The sequence below is a fragment of the Apteryx rowi genome, unplaced genomic scaffold (genome assembly GCF_003343035.1).
Source record: "Apteryx rowi isolate R43461 unplaced genomic scaffold, aptRow1 scaffold_110, whole genome shotgun sequence".
Lineage (NCBI taxonomy): Eukaryota > Metazoa > Chordata > Aves > Apterygiformes > Apterygidae > Apteryx > Apteryx rowi.
In genome coordinates this window covers 2,209,741-2,235,587 of record NW_020447309.1, presented here as the reverse complement: position 1 = coordinate 2,235,587, position 25,847 = coordinate 2,209,741, and the positions used below count along the sequence as shown (strand labels likewise).

Below are 25,847 nucleotides of genomic sequence, written 5' to 3'. Positions count from 1 at the left end.
CCTGAAAATTGCTCCAGGCAGGTGAAGTTTTTATTGGAGGTCTGCCTGGAGCAGTTTTCAGGATCAGGGCCTGCCTCATCAGTTGGTCCCACTAAAATGAATTATGCTAGATCAAAATAAATTTCTAATACAAATTAATCACCACACGTACTCAAATATTTATAAAATGTTTCTCAACCTAGTAATTTCAGACTATAGAATTTTGAGATATGAAACAGATTAAATGTTTTACCCTGAAGCAGACTCCAGTCCTTTCAACCCCTGAAATACAAGATTTAATATTGTTCCTAAGTAGTGATCATTCATCTGCCATGTGAATCTCACATAATGAGAGAGAAATTCCTGCATTACAAATGTATGGAAAGTTCTATCTCAGAATTCAATTACAAATATCAATACTTGCTATTCAGAGCAACAGCTCCAAAATAAAGCTCTTTAATTTCAGATTATAATTGAAAGTGTAACCAAATTATTGTATATTCTGTTGCTTTTGGCACCACTGACAAATACAGGAACTAATCCTGTACCTGTTACTCACATTAACACTAATGCAAGTAATCCCATTCAAATTAAGAATGTATAAATAAAGATTACTCGTGTAAGTAAAAATTACAAGATAAGGTGGATAAATCCCCTGAAATTGAATGATACAATCCATTTATTTATTTTCTTTCTCTAAGGTATGTGGTTTCATTTGCCTGGCTGAAGCTAAAGTACAACTGAGAATACAGGACCCTAAATAATAGATACTGCATGAGGTGCAGTCAGCAGGTCCTGACCTTATGAAAAAAGTGGCTTCCAAGGCCACTCTGCATCTCTCAGTTCATGTTCTCCCGTGCTCATACAGTCTGACAGCTCTTGACTCAAGCAGAGGACTCGACTCTATGAGCTCTTACTTCTGCAGGTGTACCATACTGACATCAGCAGTCCCATTACAGGCAGAAACATACATTTGCAGGATCACACCTAGCATTCACTTCTCTAGTTTTCTGCCCCAGTTTTAGATCTTTACCCCCCCACGACTTAGTCACAGCACAGATGACTTAACAAGTAATGGCATTACAACCAAGAGGATAATATCAAAGAGCAAAGGAGCATCTAAGTGAGAAAAGGTTTTAAAAATCATGTCACCATTCTCCTTACAAAGGGTTGAATAAAAATGCTATGGATAAAAACTAGTTAGATTCAGACTGCTTTTTTCCATGGTGTCCAGTACTTTCAAACATTTCGATGCTTAAAATCTTCTAATACACAGTTCAACAACCAGTACCGGACAACTCTAACCGCACTCCTTCTGCCATATAGCTGGGAATGGAATGAGCATGGCTGAGCTGGTGAAGAGAGGAATTTATTTGTGGGAGACCCAGGACTTACTTGCCAGTAAGCCCATGATTTCCAGTGACCCTGAGCCATCAGCCATGGCTTGATCTGCCTCTGTGGCAGCTGGACTTCCTGCCAGCCCTTACTAACAGTCCAGTGCTATGTGAAATACAGTCAGTCCTGCAAATGGCAAGGTAAAAGTAATTCGTTCATATGCAAGGTTAAAAGAAGAGTTCTGTGGATTGACTCTGTAGTCCATGTCATCACTCTCAGAACGATAAATACTTTTTATACAATTTGTTTAAAAAATAAGCAAGCCATATCTAGATAGAGCATGTCTTCTATACAAGAGTAATAACTACATTTCACCAAAAATTGAATAAGTCTATCATGTAAATGAAAGACTCCCTAAGCACACATTAGCAAGAGAGTCCATAGTAATCTATCATTTCAATGTTTCCTGAACAACAGGATCTGTAAGTAAGTTTTGATAGAACAGATTGTGACAGCTTCACAGGAGTTATTACAAGTTGCATAGGCAAAAATCTGCAGAATAAAAGGAATCATAATAGACTGTAGGCTGTTGTGTCAACTTGCATATGATCAAGCATTGAAACTAGCCTTGCTAAAATCAGTCGAATGATTCACTAGAATAAAAAGACACAGTGATGGTGCAGGAATAACTGAAGTGTAGCATACGAGTTAACCATGGAGAGAAAACCAAATGAAGATTTTGTTGTTAAATAAAAACTGAAGATTTCCTTTCATCTTTCAGAAAAAGCAAACCCAAACACTGTTAACAACTATTAAAAATTGTATGCACATACGTATACAAGCTAAAGTGGCCCCAGTCAACCTGCCAGTTCTGCAAGCTAACTATGTAAGAATGGAAAAGTTTAGATCTTTTAACAAGAGCATAGGCCCAGGTTATTAGTGCATAGCATAGTCTAGTAAAGGCAGAAGCAGGTGTGCTGGTGTTATCTGGGTTATGTATCTTTCCCCTCACCACCTTAATTTGTCTTTGTATATCATCTTACACAGAGATAGTCACAAGAAATTTGCCAGTTTGGACAATGTTAGAAAACTGCACTAGCCTTCTCCTTGAGGAACAATTTCCTGGTTTTAAGAAAGCATTTCTCTCTTTTACAGAGCTTTCAAACAAGACACTTACAATGAAATACTTCAAAGACAGTGAGAGAAGATAGTAAAACATGGCCCTCTCCTCTCAACTTCTCTGTAAAAGAACTAAAAAGTTGCTGTCTGTGAAAGTGAATTATTGGAATTTATCTGCTAGCCCAAGCCTGTGAGCAGTCAGAAAATAAATAATTCAGAATAGTTCAGAAATGTTCATCCGCAGTAATTTAGCCTTTCACGTCAATACTTCTTTTACTACTGACATTACTGTATCTTGTCAATAGAAAGCTGTTTATGTTTTTATAATTTTGCAYTGTAAAAAAAAAGAAAACCAACAGAAAGTTTTACAAAAAGGAAGAAAAGTTTGTATGTCAACGCCCTCACAAAGGACCAGTTTTCTACTTGAAATATGCTGCTCTAAATTTCAACATCATGATGTTAAATATTTCATTTATATTCCCACTCTTCTACCATGAATCACCTGACGCATAACTAACAGTAAATCAGATTTACACAGAAAGTTTCATAGAGCCTAACAAAAGCTAGTGAATTAGCTTTCCTCTTCCCCCTACCAAAGTAAGTGAGAGGTTGCTATGGAGTTTGTGGGAGATGGAAGTGTCTTAATTCTCAGCACTGTTGTGAGGTACAAGTATGATTTACAGTAACTTTAATGCATTACAGGAGAACTAGGCCACAATTCAGTGTTCCAAGCGCACATTAGAAGCCAGAAAGTGCAGAATACAAAGTCACCTTGATAATGAGTGATTTACATAAACCATACTACCTCTTTTCCAAGTTTTTTTGAAATCTTGATCTTCCTCAGTGCTAATATTCACCAACATCAAACAACTGTTGTAAGTAAAGCAAACCAAAAATGAAGACAGACATATGAATTAGTAAAACATAATGATGATGATAAAACAATGTGATATGCTGCATACAACAGTTGTGTCTAAAGAAAAAACTCTGTTTAAGTGTTATAAAATTTGTAGTTACCGATCTGTTGCAATCCAGTGCATTGTGTTTACTTTCCTGTATTTGTCTTCCAACTCTCACAAAACTATTCTCACACTGAACTTCTACACTGAACATCTTTCCCCTCTGGCTCCCAACCTCTATTTACTCCAACTGACAGTGTCTGGTGTGACCAGCTCTAGGTAACAGCAGGAAAGTTTAAAACAATGCTTTTCGCATTTTGGTCCTCTTGCACCAAAAAAATGTTTAAATTTACCCAAATAATAAGAGAACAGAAGCAGGGGGAATGGATATGGCGAGAGGGGTGGAGGATGCTGACAGTGCTTCTTCCACCAGCCAGAGGAGAGGCATATGAAGGGGAAAATAGGGAAGAGAGCCCCAAGAACAGTGTGAGCAGAACAGGACACAGTGGCAGGAGAAAGGAGCATGTGGGATGCCCTGAGCTTCTGAGATGTAACAGGGTGGGAACTGGAAAGTTGGGAGGAAGCGCAGAACCACTGCCATGGGAGATATCAAGAGAAGCTGCAGGGTGCAAGGTGGTGGACGGAGAGAAAACACAGACAAAGTCTTTGGAGAAGTGTGGAGCCACAAAATCCCAGACAGATTGGGAGTGGATGGACAAGTTGCAGAGAGTTTGTGAAACAAAAGGAAGGGATGGGAATGGGTCACAGTGTGCTTGGGGACGGAGTCCCTTCTGTGTGCAGTGACTGCAGCCTACAGGAGCCAAATAGTGTCCCATTTATGTGCCACTAACCCTGGAAAATTTCTTCTCTTTTTCTTTCAGTAGATAGGTATGTTTGCTGAAAAATGCAGATTGAGACAACCCAGAACTATCTGCCCACTCAGCAAACAGCTTGGGCCAGGTACAAAATTTTAGCTTTGGTGTCTGTAAAATAGCAGTAGTGTTGGCAGCCCTGCCTACTGCTTGTACCTTCTGTCATATAAAAATTAGGGTACTCATTCAGGATTTCAGAAGCTCATTTGAAGTATTCCCTCCATACTTCCCCCCTTCAAAGAGTGCCCTCCCTGAGAATCTTTCCCACACTCTCCCTGTGATACTATGTCAGGCAGGAAATTTCAAGAAATCAAGTCTATTGTCCTTGAATAACTTTTCCTCCATAAAGCTATCAAAGCTCAAAATCAGCACTTAATCTCACACCCTCATTTTCCTAGTTCAGGTAGTCTGCAACACATTTACAGAACTTGCATCAAATTGCAATAAAAAAAAAAAGTGGATGCCATAGAATGCAAACCTGACAATGTAGCAACTATCCCTCCAAAGAGGGGATTACTCAGCACCAGGTCACAAGCTCAGTGCAGACACAGAAGTCAGACCACAGCGGTAGAGTCAGAATSAAGAATTTAAACCTTCACTAAAACACCTTCACTGAAAATATGTTTTTGATTTCCAGACACAAGTTCTTCTGCTCTCTGCTTCAGGTCAGTAAAATGCAAGGCAGCTTTGGTCCAAAAGCCACAGATTGCCACAGTGTATATTAGCTCAGAAAAAAAGCAGCACTAAAACAGCTGTGAGCTTTCAGACTCAAGTTGCCTTGTGTCCAGAGCTCAGAGCAGAGGGCAGAAGAACTTCTGTATGCAGCTTAAACATCAAAATGATTACAATACTGCAATGTACAGCAACCTTTCATAGATTACATCAAACCGAGAAAACACCAGCGCAGAGGGTCAGTCCCACAGTTTAACAGCTTCCCCTTTTCTTGGACTCTGAATAATTATCTTCTTTTAAGTATAAAAAGCATTCTTAAAACTTCTGAATACATATGCCACTTGTTGAACTTTCTCTGTCCCTTCTTCTAGGTCTATTCTGAAAATCTCTGCATCAGAAATATAAAAAAAGTATTTCAGTTTCTAAAAGTATATATAATTATTCCAGTGGGTTTGAAATCTTACCATCTATATTTCAAAATATAAGATAACAGTTAATCATATATCTGTGCAATAGCAGCCTGTGATAATGACGACATCCTTGTAAAACAAACAAGCAAAAATTGACTACTTTGTGCTTCAGCGCTTGATGTAAAATAATTAATACTATTGCCCATTTTGTCCTGGAAGTACAGAAAATATAGAAAAACATGTAAATCTTGTCAGAAAAACTGACAAAAGATTACACATTACAACGATAGTAATGTCACACGCTTAGTGGTGTCAAGACCACCTGTGGTAGAGTAGGCTGAATAACTGAAACAAATTTCTAGAGTAGGAAGGGAGGCAGAAACAGGAGCATCTGGGGAGGGTGTTTAGTATATATATTAAAAAAAAAAAAAAAAGACTTGCATCAACCTGAAAGCATTTTGTTTCTTTCTGAAAAATTTTATTCTTCTTTTTCCAAATAAATGAAAAATGCTATGACAAAACAAAAAGCAGAAATGTTTTAAATTCTCAAAGCAGAGAAATTCAGCTTTTCCAAAAATAACTCTGGCCAGATACTCAAAATCAGGTGTTCTGACTTTTTTTTTTTGCTCTCATTTTTTCCTGGCAAAAATATTTGCCAACTTTGAGGGAATACTAGAAATGATGTCAATTTTTCTAAGTTCTATTTCATGATGAGTACACTATGAATGGAAAAAAAATCATCCAGTTAAATGCTCTACCCTTCGAGCTACCTTTTCCTCAACATTGTGCATGATGTAGTAAATATTTACATCCTGATGCTTCACTCTACTCCCCTGTATAATGATATGCTGCCATGCTTGCACTATCTTTATCTGAAGTCTGATTCATTAATGAATGTAAGGCACACTGAGCTGCTCACTTAAAAGCATAATATCAGAAACAGCTTTTGCAAAGAKCATCATAAATGAAGTGTCATTATAATCAAATTCAACTTTCTGCAGGAAAAGATACAATTACATTCACATGTATTTCTTCTTAACAATAGAAAGAATGATACTGAAAGTTTTTATCAAAAAATGCATTATTATTCATGTTAAAGTTCAAAAAGGTATCATTTTGTACTAATTCTATTTTTAATGTCTTATATTTGTGATCTGTAAGCCACATTTAAGGGTCGGCTTAAGCTGACCTACACCAGATAACTGAGGGTTAAAATCTGCATCTCTGCTTTGTTTGTGCTCTACTATGCCAAGGTGCAACAAAGAGGCCTAGCTCCAGGTGATTTTACATGCCATATGTGCTGCATTTCCTGCACATGCTAGGAGGAGAGAAAAGCCTTTCCAGGTTTACAGCTAGTCTGATTTTCTTGCTTTTTGTCAGTTTAAGCCTGCCCCCTCCTGTTGTTTATACATTTTATTTAATTTGTGTCTTTCAATGTTATTTTACTAAGGACAATTAAAAACATACAAAAAAGGCACAGGAAGGGAAAATGGAAGTATTCTCTGACAGACTTGCAGCCAAATTCTGCCCTTTGGAGGATCTGCTCACACAAGCATGAAATTTTCACAGATGTCTGGGGAGTGCAAGGGTAGCATGACCGACTTATTCTGCTGCCCTGGCTATTCAGAATATTTTTCGTGTGTGGCTGTGGGTGTGGGAAGGGCTTCTCTTTCACAGTGTTACAAAACACAAACCTTGGATGAGCGTAGCCATTTTCAAAAGGCGAAGATAACATTGACTGTACACTGAGCTTGAGCCTCTCTGAGTGGTCCTGCTGACTTCAAAGGGACCGTTCACATGCAAAAGGTAGAGCATTTGGTACAGACTCAGCTGTATGGTGAGGTTTTTGGAGGCATGACTGAGGTGTGCTAAGATACCTCAGACTGGTTAGCTGGCACAGTGTTCTGCCATGGAGGGGCAGCGGTGAACACAGGGCGCAGGGATGCTGTGTCCTTGCAGGCATGCTGCAGTCATGCTCTGGAGAGCTTCAGCTATGTTGATATTTGCATGGGGAAGAAAGATTATCCAGGCTGAATTTCTATCAAGAGATTCATTCCTGGACTGCAGGCTTCAGGCTATTATTATAGCTGCCACGGAGTAGATCTTCTAGTATAAGAACCCTCCACATGCAAGGGTAGTTCCTCAGACACAGAGTAACTGGACTCTTCATGGAACAACGATGTTTGCCCAGGTCTGCAGGGACAGTAAGAGCTGGATCACTGGCAATAGTTGCCCTCCTCGCAAACAGTTCCCCTTGGGGTTTGGCATGATGAGCTCTGATGATGGTCTGAGCACTGCCAGAAGCATGAGAACAATGAGATAAATCCAATGGTACACACTAATCACTTCTCAGATTAATTTGGAAACTAAGAGCCTACAAAAGCAACTAATACTGGTAAATATTTTGTATTTGTTACAAATATTCTGAACCAGATTCCCCTCTCCCCCAAATATCTCTACTCAAATCTCCCCAAAAGACCTCCAAACATTTTCAATTAAATGCCATGAATAAGCATATTTTTAGCAATCAAGTCATGGGTCTACAAGAACAGGGCTTAGGGTCAACACTGATAATCCAAAAAACATTATATTTAAGGTCATAATCCTGTTCTATCTCCACATTCTGGTCAATTAGACTGTGCTTTCTGACCACATTCAGGTAATTATATAACACTGAAGCTCTTATAAATACAAGGCCTGATTCTCATCTCATGGAAACTGATGGCAAAATTGCCAGTTGATGTTTGGAATTGATCACACTCTATTTATATGTGACACATATAACGGGCTAAGGACTTTTTTGCCATGGAAACAAGATCTGGCAATGTACATCTGTTTCACAGTAAAAACAAGATATTAATATTACCCAGTAATTCAGCTGCTTCCCAGCCTTTGGGCAAACTTTGGTGAAGTGAGCAGACTCTCTGTTTTCATACTTGTTAATTCTGCCAACTTCCTCTTTAGGAATTTACATGAGAATATGCTCATTTTCATGCAAGTTAGAGTTTGTGGTTTTTTTTTTCAAATAGCTTTCCAGAGTAATAAATATCATCTGGTTGTAAGGCTATACCCTGCATTATGAGTTAGGTGTTGAATGTCTGTTTAGCAAAGAAAATATAGTAAACCAATATCATAATTGCACAAAATAGAATCCAGATACAATTCCAGCAGGTTACACTGAATGTTGATTCACTGGGAAAAAAAATCTTTCCAATCCTGCATTAATAACTTACAGCAACATTTGAAAAACTGATAAAATTTGGAAAATTGTAGATTGCTTTTTGTACTCAACACATTCACCACCAAAAGAAGAGGAAGAAGTTTCTTGTAGCAAAGACCTACTCTGATACAGGAAATACACCTTCTGGAACTTGAGGGTTAAAAAAAAAAAAAAAAAAAGAAAAGAAAAAAAAAAGAAAATGAATGATACTTTCTATTTCTCCCAGGAGACTTCTTTAAACCATCAATGTAGAAACTCAGTAGGAAGCTATTTTATCAATCATATCTACCGTTGAAGTGAAATTGTTCCTCTCAGCTGCCTTGATTTCAGCCACTCCTGACTTTGTTTTTACCACTCCCCAACCACTTTTTCAGGATATCATCACAGGTCAAAAAATGAACACAGGCTACACACACTATTCCCGCAATTCCAATTCAGAATAGGCTAAGCAATTGCAACACATTTGTACTGCCAAAGCACTGGAAAAGGGCCTTTGTATAAATGAAATGCAGGTCTTCAAGTTATAGCATAGGGAAGACTTAAATGGTGCACGCCTTTAAGTAACCCTCCATGTGTATGCTCAAACCATTGACTGAGCTCCCAACATCTTGTCCCAGCACGCACAGGATTCAGAGTTAACCCTAGAGCTGGCTGCTTGAGAAGACAGTTGTTTCAAGCCCCTAGTGAAGAATTTGGAAGTGACTCTGATACAGCAACAGATCCCAAGAGCCAAAGGTTCAACCTGTCATTGGCACAGATTCACTGAATGGTCTTGATCTTGCCCCTGCAACAATTAATATATTAATAACACTCTTTTGTAATTTTTACCACTCTTTATACAACTTTTTCATTTGAACAGATGAAAACTGCTTTTTGAAACTAGGACAACAGGCAACCTATAAAACACTCATTCTCTCTTAGAGAGAAAAAGAGTAATATTCTCTCTTAAATGTGAGAGAACATACAAGAGCAAACAAAAAGAGAAAGATCATGTGTGGGATATTCCGGGATACACAGAGTTAATCATTCAACAAGAAATCCTATCACTGTCCAGAGATGATCTACATAGTTTAGGGTATAATGTAATACGCTACTCTTAAAGGAAGTTGTCAGTGTCTGATGGGCTTTTATTACAATTGCTCACTATGAAATGCACTATTTAATTACTAGCATGAAAGTGATTCTAGAATAAAGGAAGAAGGGGAAATGAGACCTCTCCACCTTTTCAACAGTTAATGCAGATGGCCATGTAAAAATACAATGCTTTTTTGTGTTTTTAAAAATGCATTGCATTTTCTTAGATCTRTGTGATATATTTTCTCTGTTGAGGTTCTTAGATACAATGCCATATCTAAGGCCATATATGGTCATGTATAATTTAAATAAATCTAAAATTGTTAAGATATTGGTCAAGAAAGAGATGAATGACTTGACAGTCTTCTAAAGGGCACATGGCAAAGTGCTCAGCCTCTAAAATACATAAAATACAATACATTATATTAATTAAGACATTTCCAGTTGAACTCCTAAGATAAACCATCTTTTTCCAGAATCCTGAATTAGCACTTTTGCAATGCTGYGTATAATCTGGAACTTGACATTTTTTTAACCAGCCAACCAGATTTCAAAACATCTGTTCGGAAAAAATATACAGACACTGTAATAAAGTAATTGTCAAAATAAACAAAGACAGAACATAATGACAGAAAACACAAATATTTTTAACAGTGAGTGTCAGATTTTCAACAACACAGAGCACAGGTCAGAGGTTCTGACAAACAGCCAGTTTTTCTGGGGTACATCTGTAAGTGTCTATGGCCATTCAATATTTACCTCCACTATTAAAGACATAACTGAACATAATGTGAATTTTCCTTACTCTGATTTCAAAACTTATGTATCAGGACAACCATATCATTGGGAAAGCAGTATTATTTGGCATGAGTCCAGGTCAGACAGATGGTAGAGAAAAGGGGATCAGTGAAATGTTCAGTGTTGGGAAGTTTGGGTAGCAATGTAACATTTTAAAGGACAAAGAAATTGGTCAGTATCTTGAGCTTCTGATATTGCTAAAAAACAAAGAAAGGTATGAGATAAATAAACCACTTTTTTCTAAATTAAGCCCAATAATTATAATCAGCTATGTTTTTGAGAAGAAATCTGAAATATTTACAGAAAGCAGGTATCAAAACATGTAAGCTCTCTTACTATATAATCCAAAATATTTTACCGCATATGAATATACATGTCTCTTACCTTCCTTAACTTTTAAGATAAGTTTTTGAAACTAGGGTAATTTTGATTCTTGTTCTTTTTATGATCTGTATGGCCTTCCATAACCCTTAACTTTCTAACTATAATAAAAATGTTAGATATCCAGTACAGATGCATGATCAAGAGAAGTCTATACACTTCAAGTCGCTGCTATTTCACGTAGCGCTGCTCACAAAAACTTGAAATAAACAGACACAGTCTGTTTTCTTGTTTCATGCACTTTTAGGAGGAGTATATAGATGCCTAGTGAAACCCTAAAGGAAAATTTAACCAGACCTAATCAAACAAAGATCTGTTTCTGTAGCCAACAGCACACAAAGTGGTCACGTGGCTCCATCATCAAGCCACTTTGACTCCCCATCCAAGTGACTCAGGGGGACTGATCAGTCTGGGAATGAAACTCAGACTCACGTTACTGCATCCATACTGCTCAGTGAGATAGGTGGCAGTTCATAATGCAACAGGCATCTGCTGAGACACGGAGGGGGAATCCAACTGAACTATACTGAAAACAGGTATCTCGTGCAGAGCATCCGAACTGTTCAGGGAAAATACTTCAGAGATCCACCTGATGGGCCCCTGCAAACGGTTCCATATTAAACCTAAGTCATGTATATACACATTTGCAATACTGGATCCTATCCAGCTCAAACACATGGGCAAAATGGATCCCACTATGCCAGTCACCATGCTATGCAATTATTTTCACTTATGCTGCCACAAATAAAGAATTAAAGATAAAAGTGGTACCTCTGGTATGAAATCCAGCTTTTGTTGTTAAGATTATTTCCTTGCCCAGTGACATAAAAGTGATCAGTATGCCATTATGTGGATAAAACAATTAAAAAGTTTCTCAGAACTAACTCTGTCATCTTGGACAGCAAAATTACTGCTGCAAGAAATCGCCAGCACATTTGTTTTCGTTATAACCAAATGCACCACCCTCATCAAGCTGATAATTTGACAGGGGTTTTTTTTGTTCAGCTGATGCCAATTTATCCATGTCAGTATTTATTATCTTACTGTCATGAAAGCTCCCATGCGGACTGCAAGTTCATTATCTATATGTGAGTTTAAAGCAGTATTTTGCTTGATCAGAAATGCCAAGCAACTTATCATTTTGCATTTGACAAAACTATTTTGTAATAGGTCACCCCTTTTTTTTTCCTTAAAAGAGCAATCTGTGCTGCATCTTGTCTTAAAATATTAGATATCCAATGCATCTGTTAGATTACTGTGGTTTCATCAGAGTACAGTGCCATAGTGTCAGTGAAATGTATTCTGGAACAAAAGTTTTAACTACGTCTAATGAAAATAGTATCAATTCTTAACCTTATTTTTCATTAAGCATTTTCCTAAATTCTCAGATGAGAGTTCTTTTGTCCATTTGCAAGAATATAAAGCTGATGAAGCATTTATATTATTAACACCAAGAAGATTCATAAACACTAAGTCTCAGTATATATCTGAACATTTTACATACTACTCCAGGGGGTCTACAGAGAAATTCTTGCAATTATGCCCTCCAGCTTGCCTGCTCTCCACCTAGCAGGGGTCCTGTTTCCTTGTGCTCCCCTATCTCCATCCACATCTGAGGTCTCTAATTTTATGCTTACATTGCAAGTACTTTGGGTCTCTGTCCTTGGTCCATCTATTCCCCCTCTAAACATTGCTTCTCTTACCCTCAAAAATAAATTCCTTATTGCACACATGCAAACATAAGCTACCTCTGTTCCTCAAGACATATATTCTCATCCACTCTCTGACAGCTCCCTCTGGATCATTAGTTGAGAGTCTGTGAGGCAGAAATAAAGCGGTTATTCTCCCTACTTTCTCTCTCTCCAAGTTAACCTTGCACAAGGTCTCTATTTCATAGCCATAGTCGATAATACTGCCATCCTGCTCATCACTCAAACACATAATCTGGACACCATCTTCAACTCAAGCTTCTCTCTAGGTCTTTTGCTAATGGCTATATATAACTATTGCCAAGCCGTGTTGCTTAGTGCATGAGATAAAGTTCTCCCACCTATCCATACAGCTAAAGGTCTTCTCCAGGCTCTCATCATCTCACATCTTGATTATTCCAGTATCATTTTTTTTATGATCCTGCCAAATGCTATCTTGTTAGATTGTCAAATAAGAACACACACTTTATCCTATGCTGCCCTTCACACTTGGGAGGAGCTTTTCAGAAATATCTGTGCAGGATCTTGTTACCTGTCTTCAAATCCTTCCTTCAAACTCTCTTTTACCACTGTGCTAATTAAATGCTGAGAAAACTGATGTGCTATGCTCCCAGACCCACACTGTCATTGTTTCCTTATGTTTCCCTATCTCCATGTCCCTCTGTCATCTCTCATCTTGTACTACACTGCACGGTCTTACAGCCAGAAATGGTCTTTTGCGTTACAGTGCCAACCAGAGCAAAGCCCCCTGAATGACAGGACTTCTGCAGAATATACAGCAGTACTGTAAACCACAGCAAAGTATCACTGYGATAAGTGCAGCTGTCTCTGTCAGTGTAGCCTTATAGCAGAAGAGCAAGAAATCCCAGCAGACCTTTCTTCCCACATTTGTCCTCTTGCAGCTTCCCTTAACAAAACAGTGTCTGCTTGACTTGGAGGCAGTCACTGGGATACATCAGCATCTCACACTTTGAAGCCTGTCTAGCATTCAACCAGCCCTTTTTTCCTCATCAGAGAGAGGAGAAGGTAAAGCTTTAGAAGATCCAGCAAACAAAAACAGYGTCTCCAAAACAAGCATGGGTCAAATCCAGAACCTGTTACATTTAAAGGAAATACTAAATTTATTTTAATGGGCTTTGACAAAGGTCCACCATTATAAAGAAAAACAGGCTTTGCTGAAGTCGGTTGAATCGTCACAGTAAGAGGCAGAGCTCTTCCAGTCCCACCACTGAGTTATTCAGCCATTCCCAGCCACCTGCTGGCAGTTCACACTCCCTCTCCAGGCTGCCTTCCTGTAAGACTAACATATTCCAGCTGTTCTCTGGTCCCAGGGCTTAACCCTTGCCTCCCCTTACAAATCTAATTTACTTACTGTCTTCTTCTGCACCTTCTGTTTTTCCAGCTAACTTCTTGTCAGGCTTTTGTTGCAAACTCTGTGATGAGAGAGAAAGAATTAAGAGAAAGGTGAAGAGTTTAGATGGCAAAGTAATAAATAAAGAAGAAGATTCCAAACTGAGTCTTAACTCATGCATGGGAATTCTGGAAGTGTGAATAAGATAAAAATAATGATCTGCTCTGGATCTGAATATTTAACAATTAGCCAGTATTTTAATTCTGATTATAACATAAAATTCAACAATAAACATTTCTTTACCATTGTGCTTTCAAATTTATCTATTAGAGAACAAAAACAGTCCTTGCTACCTGAGATTTTTTTATATATATATATGTGTGTGTGTGTGTGTGCGCGCGTGTGTGTGTATTATACACACACGCGCGCACACACACATATATATGTGTGTATATTTCCTTATTATAGTTCTACAGGAAAATTGCTCCCTGGGTATATTTATAATATAACATTATAGCAAATACAGCCTTAGTACTGTTGCCATGTGTTACTGGTCAGGGAAAAAAAACTACAGTTTCTTTATTTTAAAAAAAGTCTTATTTTGATTTCATTAAACCAAACAAAAAAAAAGTATAATGAGAATTTCACATATATCTTCTTGTCATCCACCCCTGTTCTCAGAAACTGTGGTTGATAGTGATAACCAGATACAGCACACACAGTGAATAATTACACTTCAGCTTCGTCCTTGATTTCCATCTATGCAGGGAAGGGTAAATAAGTTCTTGCTGCCATTAATTCTTGAAGAAGTTTGCTTTATTTTTTAGCTTTTCAATATACATTTTCACATCCTCAGATACTGCTTGTAGCCAGCCATCATAATTGTTTGGGCTGGAAAGAACATCAAGTAGAATTTGTCAACAAGACAAATGCAGGGAAATAACTGAGGTTCTAAAATGTGAATCTGGGAGCTGGTGAGGGGATAACACATTGGGGTTGCCAGTAAAATTTTCATGAAATGATAACATTCACTTGCACCTCATTGCAGGTAGTCACATCTGGCAAGCCAGTTATTAAAAGGAGAATGCTGATTCAGTGTTCTCTGTAAAGACTTAAGACTGTTTGAGAAACAGCCTCAGTTATTAGGAAAAATAAGGTTTTGATGACAATCAAACATACTAACAGAAGGTTACAGCACAACCGGGCCCACATTTGAATGTTCTGTGTACTTGAGATTCCAATGAATAAAGGAAAAAGGACTGGAATAGCATTTGGGACTTATAAGAAATAGACCAACAAAAAAAAAAAATCAGTTCAATCTTGAATTTGTTACTTGCGTAGAGTGAAATATATTCATATTCTTAGTCTTTAAAATAATTTTTAATTATATATTACTTCTAAGGGCATCACTAACTGTAGCGTGTGGAAAGTAATTACAGCATTGTATATCCACAGAAAGTACTTCAACTGATAGATGTAGTAAAACAGGGATAGGATGGATTGCCCTAAAGCATGTGGTTATTGGTTCAGAGATGTTTTTGCAATTGAATTAAGAAACAAGCAATGAGCAAATATGGGAAATCCTATGCAAACCACACACACACAAAAAAAAAAATCCTGCAGATGAGGGCTTATCTTTTCTACGGAGCCCAAATCCACAGGCTTTTTCCTGCTCCAGAGGAAGCTAATCAATGCAATATGGAATCTGATTTAGATATTTATTTTTAGATCAAGTATAACTTAGTCCTTAGTCCTCTGTACATTCTGTAATTTGGGATTTTTAAAACCCATTTCTTAAGCTTTGTAAACTCAGGGTCTATTTGAAACTTTTCACTACGATACAAGTTCCTGGTAAAAGGAGAGGGTCTGTAGTGCCTACCAACCCAGACCACAACTGACTTTCAGTCAGCTAAGATGGCAGTCACGAAGGGTTTTGGTATATGCTTCATTTGAAAAATCTAAAATTATATGTCTGAGATGTGGGAATCTGAGAAGGAGTATTGATTTTAACCCTGACTTACAAATCTTTCCAATTTGTTTTTCTGTTTGACTCTTCAGGGAGATTTATAGGGACCTGACAATTCCTTCTCAAACTTCATCTTCTTATAGGAATAGGTATGCTAGTAAAATAGCCCTTAGTTGCCAGATTCTTCAAATGGCTGCAGGAATTCCAGAGTATGGGGACACAGGGCAAGAGGCATAACGTCGTCTATCTCTATTTACCAATCTGAGCAACTGGTGCCCTTACTATAAGCTAGGCTTACTGTGATGATTATACCTTTCTAATATATTATACAACAACTGAATTTAACAGAGGTACTTTAGCAAGCTCATGAAAAGCAACATATCAACTTCCCAAAGCAGAAGGTGTTTGGTCTTTAAGAGTAGTGATTACTATTACAAGTTGCTAAGTAAGGTGTATAGAAGTACTCAGAGACCTGCTGTCTGGGCTAACCGGCATTTTTCCGATGATTTTTTCTAATTTCTTAGTCAGATGGCTTAAAATGGTGATTTGGGCAGCTGGAAGCTGGGGCATATTTGCTTCGTTACATATATTATTTTGTCAGCTGGAACCGATTTTTTGTTAATATACAGATGGACACAGAAAATCTTCAAAGACCTTACAAATATATTTTGTTTTAAATGTAAATACCACCCTGGTATCACTAATAGCCAAGCCACCTTGTTTCTCTTAGCATTCTACGCCTTATATGCCAATAATCTCAGGCCTTTATTTTGCTTGATACAAATTTTCATTAAGCCTGAGGAGGGCCCTTTCTGTCTTTCCTGACTGATTCAGGTTTAATTGGCCTCTAAGGACAGTAAGCTGCTTGAGGGTTCTTTTAGAATCTGTGTTCCTCTGCTGCTTTGCCAAATATTTTTTTTCTTTCATCTAGTAATTTGTTTCCATCAGCTTCCTTTCCCCATTCTCTGCCAGAGACAAAGCTGCTACATTTCTCTCTCATTTTATTTTTATAAGCATCCCCCCCAGCAGCGTTTTCTGAAGAATCATAATTTTCCAGGTAGCTCCACCTCTTCTTCAAAGTCTGTTCTGATACTGCCCTAACAAATGGTTTAGTCAGAAGACTTTTGCACTTTGTCTCTAGTCCAGTCTAATTGAATCTCAAAAATAGGTGTGTGGGCTGACCATGCTACTTAACATCTTTCCAACAAGGCCAAATCCAGTGTAAGGAAGTCAGAACATAGTTCAATCCAATAGAGACACTGTGAAAAAATGGTAACTCCTATACAAGCGGCCCAAAATTATACAGAAAAGTACTTTGTCTTTCAATTTCTTTCTTTCTTAATGATCCCTTAGGATATCTTGGAGCTTCTCCCCCTTCTTCCTGTCTATCAGGAAAGAGTAGGATTCTTAAATGATTTCCTTTAAATTGAATCAAGAGTTCTGTTACCATTGTGCATCGTGCAACCGTTGTGTTCTCAGTTTTGCTTTCATTCTCTTCTGTAGGGGCACAAGAGCCTCCATTTCAGCAATATATTCTTTCCATGAACAGCGCTGAATCTATTATTTGCCTGCCATACCTCTAAGTACGCTTTCAGGATTTCAGAAATAGTCCCATTCTTTGACAGTAATTAGCATATTTTAAACTGGTAGCTCAGTTTGCTTCATCGGGCTGTCTTTGTAGGCAGTACTCCTCTATTTCTCTATGCAGCTTTTGCAGCTCTTTTTTTTTTGGTGGGTGGGGGGAGGGTCTCAAATTCCAACAGTAAAGTTTGTGGCAGTCAAAGCCATCTCTCTTTTCATAGATGACCACAAGATTCAAATAAATGGCAATTTCACATGCCTGAGTATTCTGAGAGCCAAACTTTACCTGAGATTAAATTCTGATCTCTCACAGGTTTTCAGTAGTGCAAGCTACAGATTTTGAACCATGATATTCTCAAATATGCTCTCATGGTCATGTCATATTCCAGTGTTCAAGAGCCTTTAAAAATGGAACAAATAACTCTTTCAGTATTTGGTGAATTTCTGGAAAATAATAGCAGAAACTGTATCAAGAGGACTCTAACAAAAGTCAATAAATTAGTATACAATTTATTTTATGTCTGAGAAATAAAATTTGCACAGAAAGGCTAGAAAGGTAAACTTTGTACCTTCTATTACTGGGAGAGAGGATAGAGGAAAGAAGCCCAGAGAGATAAAAAGAATGAGAGAGAAAAGAGGGAGAGGACAGAGAAATAAAATATTAAGAAGGACTGAAGGATGACAGAACAAGTCTGTTTCTGACCCAAATGTGGCAGATGCTTCCTACTAAAGCAGTTGTCTCAAATTAATTTCTTAAATGAAATTCTGCATCCACTGAACACTCAGGGGGACAGGATTCTATCACATTCTTTAAGACAAAAAACAAATAACTAGGTAAGTGTTTAGAGTGCTTTCTGTAGTCTTTCTTGAAATAAAGAGAATGATAGAGAAAAACATGAAAGTAAATAATTAAATAGTTTCATACAAGTATTTATGCTCACCTGGGTGATGAGAAGCAGGAGAGGATGCTTTCCTAGCTCAGTCACTTGCTTTTAACCAGTCTTGGAGCCTTGCACTACCTCTGCCTTCTTCGGAACACACAAGATTTTCATGTTCCAAGAAATAAGCATCTAAGATAACCAGCAATAATAATATTTCTTTGCCTTAGTAAGTTTACATTTAGCTGAAGATCTCAAAATATACAAGATCCCTTTTATAAACAATTAAGTCACACGTTACCCAATAAATATCCAATACTGTACCTGTACTTCAGTCTCTTTTTGAAGTCTTGGGAATACAAAACTGTATTTTGCTTGTCTGCTGTGCACAAATCTTCTATACACTAAATTGACAGATCACAAGCTGTGCTGACAAACACACAAACTAAACAAGCAAAGAGCAGAAAACTTTTGGTGTCTGGGTTTTTTCCAGTTATAGCTATTTCAGGTGTTCCTCAAATTAAGTGCAGGTTAAAGTATACTCAAAGAGAAATGTCATTTTAAATTGCAGGGATCGTTCACATGTACTAAACAATGCTCTTGAAAAACAAATCATATTATGCATGCACACCAGTCTAAGTATTCAGGTTGCAAACTGTTTATATTTTGCATACATATATATATTTTTTAATTTGCATAACTTTATTATTTTTAAAAATTTTGTTGTAATCTTTTACAGCTACTTACATGCTCTGATCCTGAAATCTGCAGTCCCTTTTTACAGCATCTGCAACTGAATTTCAAAATTAGCTTGTTTCTAAACTATGAAAAAAACCTCATGAACACTGGGAGAAAAGTTATAGCCCTTGCTCTAAATAATACAGGTATTTCCCTTTAGTCATTTTTTGTAGTGCAACACTGAACTGAGTTTTATTGTGGCAGTCCCTTACTACCATCATAAATGTAGATGTGAGCCTTGCCATTCTGAACTAAAGCATAGTACTTGTATATTAATTTAATCAATAAATTATTTCTGAATTTGTACATTTAATTATAATTTTTTATAAAACTAAGAATGATTTTTTTTAATTGCATAAGCTTTATTGTATGAAGTTATATATAGGATAATACAATCTTACACACAATATAAAAACCTAAGTGATGGCCGGAGAAGAGACATTCACACTTAGTTCTTCCACAAAGGCCCCTTACAGGGATATCAGGCCACAGTTAACTCTTTGTCCCCTTTTTGTGTGTTGAACATTCAAAAGCACGGTCTGCAGTTTGTTTTTCACACTGCCCCTCTTAGAGGCAAAGTTTTGACCACTTCTACCCCAATGCTTTCTGCCTACCACAAGCAAACACGGATGACAAACAGGAAACATCTCTTGGCAGGAGGAGCCAAGAGACTTCTAAGAAATTGGGAGCACTGTGGAAGAGGCCTGAGTGAAGTGAGGCTGGTAACGAGGGTCGTGAGAGGATTACAGCTGGGAGGTGTCGGTTCAGCTCCATCACCCTGCCCCGATAGTCAGAATTCAGCTATGATTGCTCTATGTTCCCATTTGTTAGCGTTTTATATCAGAAACAAACTGAGAGGAAAAACTGTAAAACAAGCCAGATTCTCCAGTCCTTCTGCATTTGAAATAATTCTCGTAGCTATTCCTTTCTCTAAGACCTCTTAAGATTTCAGGGAAAGCTCGGAAACACATCTCTCACTCTGAATCTCAGATGAGTAATTAGTTTTTTTAAAATGTCCAATTATGTATTTAGCACAACTGAAAATGGTGCTATTTTAACTCTTCAGGTAAATATTGAAGAGGGGCGTTGTTTTTATTTTTTTAAGGGAATGCAATAGGAGGCCCAAAATGACTATAGGTATTGATATAGTTTTAAAAGATGTTTATTTACAGAAAAGGCTTGAATAGCTACTATGGAAGTATTTCAAGCTGTGAAATAATTATGTATTTTGAACACATTACATTCAATAAAAATATCTGTGAATCCATGTGGAAAAATTACTTTGCAGCATAGTTAACCACTAAATCCCGTATCTCAGACAATTGCTTCGGCATAAAGAGCCATGGACCAAACCATGGACAAATCAGTTGCCATATTTTTTCCTGGGGTTTAAGCAAGAATATAAGGCATCAGCCTGAATATGACATAGCCTCAAAACTTAAGCGACCCCTCGCTTTTCACTCCCAGGACTAAATACTGACCAAACGCCGCTTAAAACTAAAGCTGGACTCCGTGTGCTCACAGATACAGCCCACCCCATAGACTGATGAAGAGGAGGGAGGCAATTTGGGGCCGAAGCAGCCGCCCTACCCCCAGGCTGTGAGGCTCCCTGGCCAGCCGCCCGGCCCCACAGCAGAGCCCGGAACCGACCGGCCCAAACCGGCCAGAACCGGTCCCGGTCGGCCCCGCCCTCGTCTCCGCTCCCCCAGCCCGGCAGGACCGACACAGTGCCCAGCAGCTGCACATTACCCAGCCGAAGTCAGTTGTTAAGAAGTGGCCCTGCTACACCGCAGCCTGTGAAATAAGAAGTTTTTCAGGCTCTAACAGCTAACGCGCAATCAAGCAGGGAGCGGGTAGCGGCAGGGAGATGAAGCTTTTTGTCCTACTCAAGCTGCTGCGCATGGAAATGAGAGGCATCATCGCGGCGCCATGTTACAGAAAGGCATGACAGACAACTTAATACCCTTCCTCGCCTAAAAAAAACAAAAAAAATTTAATGCAAAATGAGGCATGGTGGTTCTTTCCATGATGGCCTTGCCCATTGCCTAGCTGAAAAACAAAGTATTTCAGAAATTTCCAGGGAAGCAGAAGAGTCTCTTAGTGCTCCCCCCTTTGTAGAGATAGCAAATGCACCCAAAGCTGGGGACAAAACACAAACCATTTTTTATATAGCAAAAGGCAACAGACTGGTGGAAACCTGTGCTAACCACATTAGGCAAACAAATCTTCTATGCCTGGGGAAACTAAGGAAGAACAGCTTTTTCAGACAATAAATAAAGCCAACATGCAAAAGACACATGGAGGTAAAGAGGCAAAAAAGCTTGATTTTCTTCACAGGACAAAACCCCTCTGATACTTAATTTTCAATCCAGCTCCTAAACACTGGTATTCCTCTATTTAAAATGAGATGATGGGATTCAGCTAAGACATTTCTCAAGCAACAGTCCACAGTTCAATTTTTAATGTGAAACTTTTTTTCCACCTCATAAATTGCCTACAATAATGCATACTGCCAGATAAAAGCTTTATTAGTCCTAAACCAATAATGCAAACTTCATATGGCAAACATTAGTTTAGCATGTGCTCTCTTGCTCGGTTTGCAATATTGTCTAATGGAGCAGGTGGCCTAGCAGAAGACTTACCAAGGAAGCAAGAGGAGCACAAAGTTGTAAAGAATCAAAAGGAAGTAAAGACTGCTACGAAAGCATCATGAATGCAGAAAAGCTTTATGCTTCACAGCAATTTAGCTTCCAGCCCCCTTTTCTGCATCTGCACCTGGAGCAGTTGTACTCACACCTGGCTGGAAACTGGACTCAAATTTTTGAGTAGGGGGGGCCAGGGATTAGTTCTCATAAATTGCATTAGCTATTGCTGTCGCTTCTCCACAGCTTTCTGCAGCCCTGCTCCAAGCCACTTGTCCAACGCATCCGCTTCTACCTCTGTCCCGCCATCCTCATTTCATTCTTTTATTCACAGATCTTCCTACCAGACCGTAAGCAGTTCCACAAGGGCACTCTTTTATTAACCATTGGTATAGTGCCCAGTATTAAAAGGCTGCTGTGTTACCAGCTCACTTATCTCAGCTTTTCTTACCTAGTCTCCAGTGCTACTCTTGAAAAATATGGTGTAGTGCTGCAATATAGGCCTGTATTTGCTCCAGCCACACTTGAACATTAAATGTTTGTTTATGTAAGGCTGTAGCAAAGGTACCAAGGTACCAGTGATCCAARGCTTACAGAGTAAGAGATACAAGCCATGCCAAATCATCTTGTGCTCAAAACCAATGACACAGATAAAGAATGTGACAGGAAATTGTAGGAGCTCAGAGAAGTGGAAGGACTGGTGGAAGATCCCTGAGCAGGTTGTGGCCAAGCTAATCATAACAGTAATGGTTTCTTACTTTCATGGTTCTCCCCAGTAAACCTTCCATTAGTACCTTTCATAGTACTAGAACCAGAGTCTAGCACCAGGGAAGAGGAATGGCGCACAGAATACACAAGATGCATCAAAAACCCACAGCAACCAGAAGCAATAGTTTTCATCTTCACTGACCTTCCCCATATATTGGTRATGACTCATGCAGTGGCCTAGACAGAGAGGATAGAAATCAGGAAGCAATTTCAGTAGTAACTGTAGATCAGTTCTATCAAAAACATTATCATGATGTCTCCAGCATGGAGCAATGAGGGGTGAACACATGCGCAGAACCCCGGTGATCTTCCCTACAAACTTCTACGATAGTGTCATTTCTTAGCACAGCAGCAATGGTTGCTTGCAGCATAATGAAGTGGGCTGCTATTCTCATAAGCGTTTTTCTGTCACATCAAAAAACAACCTGATGGAGGAAAAAATCCAGTTAGGAAGCATCTGATGAAATAGCCATTTGTGTTTTCTGTTCATAAACTATGAATAAAATTATGGGAATATCCTACGAAGGGGAGTAATTTCTATAGAAACAGAACAGAGCACCTAAGAATATGCGTGGGTGGTTAGCTTAGTGGGTGGCTTAGTATATGTGAAAGTCAGAGACTGCTTTGGATAACAAAAAACTACAGGGATACTTTGTCCACACTGGCAACCCAGCTGTCAGAAATACACTAGACAGAATCCCAGCTCAGCCTTGTCTCTGATGGTTCTTTCCTCACGGGCCAAGATGTCTGTACTTGAAAGACCTTTCCTGAAAAAGGTGTGTTGAATTATGTGATGCCAATTATCAGCTAATCATTGTTGCTTGAAAATCACTTGCTACAGTGACCTAGCAGCATATAATCCTTGGAAAAGTTTTGCTCTTCAAGTAGTTTTGAGAAATATACAAAAACACTTTAGGACAGAGAAGCAAATCTTGCTCTGTCTGTAAACATGCCACTAGCATGCTCAGGATTTGAGTTGTCAGTCTTTTTAGAGGAAAAAGGAGAGCCAAGCACATACAACAAAAAGCTCCCAGTCTTGCTGGAACCTTTTTCCTGGGAGTATCCATCTCATGTTGAGTCCAAAATCTACACAGGTGGTCTTTTCAACTAAGGACAGCATAGCAGGGGAGGGAAAGCTTTTTCCATGCAGATAATTTTCAGAGCATTCTTCCACCAGCTTAACACTGATAGGGCTTGAGAATGTGCACCAACTTGCCCAGACAGGTGCTCGACCAGCTTCAAGAGGCAAAGGTGAGCTCTGGAATTGCACAGAGACTCTTCTTGGTCTGAATCAGAAACAGCTTTTCTTTGCTTGCTTTCAAGCTTAAAGAAGTTAACAGCTGTAGAATCCCTTACATAAAATGTTTCCTGTTAATTTAATCTTTCACAAACTAAAGCATCTAAGCACAGAAGCAACTCTGTGATACAAACCATCAGTACCCACCAGTGTGGAAAGCGAATGCTATTCCTATCTAGTAGAAACACCAAGGGTAGCACAGGGTCTTTCTCTGAAAGGTGTTTAGGGAAGGAAAGTTGTATATTATCACTTTGCAGACTTTGTTTTGTGCCTCCATTAATTTCAAAACATGTAAACTTTGCACTTTCATTGTAAAGCAATTTCAGGTCCTAATGCCCACCCAACTAGGGGATTTATTATACAGTTTGTAGATGTCCATAGCTGTGAGAGATAGAGGAGACTTACCAATGAAACAAACAGTGGTTTTCATGAGTATGAACAGTTTTGGCCTCTAGATGAAAATGAAAAATCTTCAAACAACATATAACCCCTCCACACACACACACATATATATATACAGAAAAATGTATGGAAATCTTATATATAATACAATAGATAATGTATTGTGTACCTAAAAATTAAATTATATACACATTTTTATAAACATTTATTTTCCAAGCACAAATGCTGAGCCATTATGCAAACAAGCTTCGAATCAAAGGGACAATCTGAATTTTTGGCCTGCTGCAAAAAACAAAATCAAACACACTGAAGAGCTTTTCATCCTTACTTACCCCCCCCCACCCCACAAGGCCTCTTGGATATCTCCAGAATTGGAAATGACCAACATATCTGGACTAGACAGGCGGATGGCTCCCACAGACCACTGTTTTCATTGCCAGAAAGGAGAGAGGTGTGGTCACAGGTTCTTGTGATTAAATTGCTGATCCTATTTGGAGCAATTCTTCAGACTGTATGCAATACCTACACATCTCACCAAGACACTAACAGATATCCTACAGACATGGATTATAGGGAAGATGTACCAGAATACACAAAAGTAGTAATGAACAGCAATTCTGGAGCATCACACGGAGGTGGCCTTTTCATAGAAAAAAAATCATATGCCAGATAAGATCCAAGTCAGCTATGTTAGGCTCTTCTGCCCTGTTCTACAGTGCACGCTTTGCACTTCTCCTGGTGATGTTTTTGGTACAAAGCTGGAGGAAAGACAGCCATCTGCTCATTAGTTCTTTACTTAAAGTTAAGAACCACTTGACAAATGACTATTAGTTCCATTCCCTCATTTCCTGACACCCTGAACAACTTGTTAGAGAAGATATCAGAGCTTTCCTGAAGCCATTGGGATGGCTTATCTTTCTGATTCCAGCATCTCAAAATGCCTCAGGCCAAAGTCTGGTATTTCTTGTTCAGCCAAGCTGAAAGAGCTCTGCCCAGCTCTTCCTCTTCCCTGGAGGAAAATCTGAAATCTTCAAACCAGAAATCCTGCTCTTCACAAATGTTTCAAAGATTATAACATTCTTCTTACAATCATGTTGCCCCCTTGGCCTGCCAAGTAACAATGATCAGAATCTCTTTTTCTCTGCAAGAATCAGTAGTTTGTAATTTGCAAGGATCAAAACATTATTTCATTCAAGAATGAGCCCAGTAATGCTTAGATTGTAGCAAATTTATGTATAGGCCTTGTACTTACAGAAGATAAGTACCCTGACTGTTAAAACTGAGAACATGGGCCTGTCTCAAGCTCATGCTCTCTCGCAGGACCAGTTTTAAGGTCTTCTTAATTAGTGATTACATCAGACTGCAGTTATATCTGAGAGATACAAATCATCCAGTGATCTAAAGGCCACCATTTTAGGAACCTATACAAGTGAAGAAGCCTCATGTCAAAATAAATACATTAAATGCTACAGATTGCACCAGTAAGAAACAAGAAACAGACCAGCAAGCATCTTCAGGAACCCTTGATAACCTGAAATTCACAGATAAACCTGGAAAGCCTTCTATACAGTCTGCACAATTTTGTCTTGGTATCATATGCGTTGCTGGTAAGAACACAAAAGCAAGCCATGAGGTAGCAACAAACCTAGAATATACCAAAGATCTTTTACCAGGGCTAGTGAACCTTTGCCCTAGAGCTGAGTGAAGAACTTTCAAAAATCACTACCATGCACCATGTGAACATGCACAGCAGTGT

The 25,847-nt window shown here is 38.5% G+C and overlaps 1 long non-coding RNA gene across 3 annotated transcripts; it reads right to left on the bottom strand.

Moving 5' to 3' along the window:
• Positions 1–6,373: 6,373 nt before the first annotated feature.
• Positions 6,374–23,586, bottom strand: LOC112970863. Of its 3 annotated transcripts, none has more exons than XR_003255184.1 (6): positions 22,535–23,586; positions 18,992–19,037; positions 18,308–18,436; positions 17,653–17,766; positions 13,841–13,901; positions 6,374–7,580 (listed from the first exon to the last, which is right to left on the bottom strand). It is a non-coding gene; the product is annotated as an uncharacterized LOC112970863 (long non-coding RNA). The 3 variants fall into 3 exon arrangements; XR_003255186.1 differs by lacking the exon at positions 6,374–7,580 and adding an exon at positions 8,803–9,290; XR_003255187.1 differs by lacking the exons at positions 18,992–19,037; positions 22,535–23,586 and adding an exon at positions 18,569–18,642.
• Positions 23,587–25,847: the final 2,261 nt, after the last annotated feature.